Raw genomic sequence first — 3,366 nt, 5'->3', positions numbered from 1 at the left:
ACAAAATTGTTCTTTGTTAATTTTGATAAGGAACCATCATTCCTCATCATTCCCAAATTTTTATTTCTATTCATTATTTTCTTATTCATTCTTAATGTTCCTACGATGGTTACCAGTGACACCGATCGTTTTAATTTCCATTGAAAAAATAATGATTTAGTTTTTTCTTACTCCGTGTCTTTAATATTTTTTGCTAAACTTCATACACTATTTTCTTAATCTTTCTTTACTTTTTTTGAACAGAAATTTTAAAACGTTTGTTAGCCGTTATTGTTTAATGTGGTTACGGTTAATCTTGTAGGTGACTTTAGAGAGGAGGCCAAAGCTCATCAACTGATTTTTTTTTCTTGTGTGGTTCAATGGTTATTTCATCTCCTTCTCTTTGTTAGAGTCTAAGTCTTTCTTTTGTTAGTTTCTTTGCGATTGTTTTTAAATACCTAAAATAAAGATTGCACATTCAAAGATGTAATTCCAGTGACATGCCAAGTAATGGAAAGAGTACAAAGAACTCTGCAATAAATTAACATTGTGGAATTGAGAAAAAACAGAAGTACATAATATCTCACGATAATAATACGATCATGTTCTGCATATTATAATTCCAAACTGTATCACAAGTAATTAGTCAACATGATTTACTCACTGAGCTAGTTTGTGTCTATTTGTCCTCTCTAGCACACCCAAAGCCTTGGTTACCATTTTCAATGTCTTCTTTAGCTTCTTTACCGGCTTCCTCTCTATTTCTGGCAGGTCCTCCAAACAAAGCATCATGGACTTCTTTATGAGCGATCTCTACTTTGTCTTCTCCAACAGATCATCATCACACTGTTCAGGAAGCTCAGTACCTTGCACATTCCCTGTAACCGGCTCACAAACCCCAGTTTCCTTGTACCATCATATGATGTAACTGTGGTAGACATTGGGGACATGAGCTGCCTCTTCAATGCTGCCAGTTCATTTTCTGGCTAACCTGCTTTATTCAGCTAGTGTTTTATATATATATCCCATTGTATACACTGAAACACTAAGCTGGATTCATTAGATTCTGTGACTCCAAGTGACACCAACAAAGGGAAGACATAAGATAGATAGTCATATATTATAGTGAAATTTGTATATGTACCTTTGTTTATTTTTCTTGTTGGTTTGCAGCTGCATCAACTTTTAATCTGGCCTCTTCTTCCACACGTGTGATTCCACATACTTTATATATGCAATGAGTAATGCCACAACCATTCAATCACAATACATAACGGAAAATTCATATGGAACCAAATAAACCCATACAAACCAGCTATAGAATAAGAGACATTTGAGACAAAAAGGAAACAAAGAGTAACACAAACAATGAATAGTTTCAAGACTTGTGTCTACTAAAAGCTGATTAATTAAAAATGCGACGTTAGCTTTTTCTAGAGAGAGCTTAGACCTCCCCTTTCTTTTTGTTTCATAGCTTCTTTGTTAATGCATCTCAATTCGACTTTCGGTTCATCAAAACAGGTGGAAACTTTGTTAAAGAATAACTTCTCTACAATGAACCAGTAGAAATGCAGTACAAAAAATGGATCATACCTCAGGAAGAACATCACTCAAAGCCGTCTGTGAAATGCCTAGAAGCTCAAATATCAAAATATGTCAGAGATCTCTAAGCTGGGAATGAAGAATATTACACTTCATGAGATATTTGGGGTTTTTGAATTTGCTTTGTCTTCGTCCATTATTATTGTGTGAAGAGAAATAATAGATATGCCTATCAGATTCTTGTAGCCCCTCGAAGACAGGAACATAAGAAGCATTAAACCATTTGAAATCCCCAAAGATCTGAATCTCAAGAGTGACTCCTGACGTTGTCCAAGTTCATGGCGAACCAAATCAAGTCTCCAAATCCTAAAAAAAAAAAAGCAGAGATCTTTAACAATGTACCTTGAAGAGAAACGAGAGATCGCAACCCCATTTATCCAAAACCCTATCTCCAAGAGCCTCAGGGTTTTCAGCAATCCACGATCTAAGCGTGACGCCATCAGCATCATCCTCCAAGTAACTCGGACCTGACTCGTGAGTCCCCATCCAAAGCTCCGCGTACGGTCTTGTCGAATCGATCTGTCCATCGGAATTCACCGCGTAGACTCTGTACACGAGTGAATCCGACCCAATTTTGCCCCAAGCGTAATCCTTCACGGAGCATCTCAATCGGTGGAGCCGTCGCCGATCCTCTTCGCAACTCCTATATTATAGTGCCAAACTTCAGATTCATAGCTGTCCTACTGATATCTTGATAACCTTCAAAGAATGTGACAGTGTCTGGTTGGGTCTATGCAGACATTTTTCATTCCAACCTTAAGCTTAAGAATAAAATTCCCATTATCATATACACCAACTGTAAAGATGAAGCTTAAGAGTTGGGATAGGGAAGATGAGCTCAACGCTTCCACGTTTGTTAGGCTAAGCATTAATGGGCTTGAACTGACTTTTTATCTTTGGACAGCCCAGACGAAAACCCAGTTTCTCTCTTCTTTGCACAGAAACAGGTATGACGTGTTAAAAAAAAGTTCTCTTTGGCTATTTTTTTAATCCTACATGCACAGTTTTAGAATTGAGTATATCTTCCTTTTAATATAGTTAGATTTGATATTTATTTTTAATTTATCATTAATTAATTTAAGAATTACCATTATTTTTGATTTTGCATTTTAACAATTGAGTTTCATTTTATCATTCGTTATTATTTTATTTTCAAAGTGTGAGATTTGTTCAAAACATATTTAAAGATGATATTTATGTCTAAAAATATAGATATACAATATTTAAGAAAATATATTTTCATTATTGAAATGTATTAACGATGTGAACTTTCATTTTTTAATTAAAAATGCGTTTCTCTTGACATATACCTGAAAACCAAAATAAATATCTGAAATATATTCAAATACCCGTGAAGCCCGTACTTTTCCCAAACTCTGATCCGAAAAACCAAAAAACACCCAAAATTTAATCTGAATACCAAAAATATATTCTTAAAATTTTAAAATTTTACCCAAAACCTGAAACTGTAACCGAAAACTCAAACCTGAAACTGTAAAGGATATCCGTAATACCAAAACATTTACAAAATATCCAAACATACCTAATATACCAAAAAAATCCGAGTAGTTTGGGTACCTGATCGGTTCTCGGATATGATCCAGACCAGAATCGAAACATGTGTATCTCCTGGACTGGAACCAAACATATATTTTTGGATCGGTTTCGGTTCGTGGTTTTAGATCCACATAAATTGCACAGACCTAAAGAGTTACATAAAAATTTACATACAAAATCTCAAATAAAGTAATTTATAAATTATATACTTTAAAAAAAGTTATTTGT

At 34.5% G+C, this 3,366-nt stretch overlaps 1 long non-coding RNA gene across 2 annotated transcripts; it reads right to left on the bottom strand.

The window, feature by feature from the left end:
• Positions 1-434: 434 nt before the first annotated feature.
• LOC125592916 lies at positions 435-2,931 on the bottom strand. Of its 2 annotated transcripts, XR_007328661.1 has the most exons (3): positions 1,573-2,794; positions 1,124-1,203; positions 435-970 (listed from the first exon to the last, which is right to left on the bottom strand). It is a non-coding gene; the product is annotated as an uncharacterized LOC125592916 (long non-coding RNA). The 2 variants fall into 2 exon arrangements; XR_007328660.1 differs by having other exon boundaries at positions 435-1,203; positions 1,573-2,931.
• Positions 2,932-3,366: the final 435 nt, after the last annotated feature.

Source organism: Brassica napus, chromosome C9 (genome assembly GCF_020379485.1).
Source record: "Brassica napus cultivar Da-Ae chromosome C9, Da-Ae, whole genome shotgun sequence".
Lineage (NCBI taxonomy): Eukaryota > Viridiplantae > Streptophyta > Magnoliopsida > Brassicales > Brassicaceae > Brassica > Brassica napus.
Note: the sequence above shows the minus strand (reverse complement) of the source record. Positions and strands in the feature narration are given on the sequence as shown.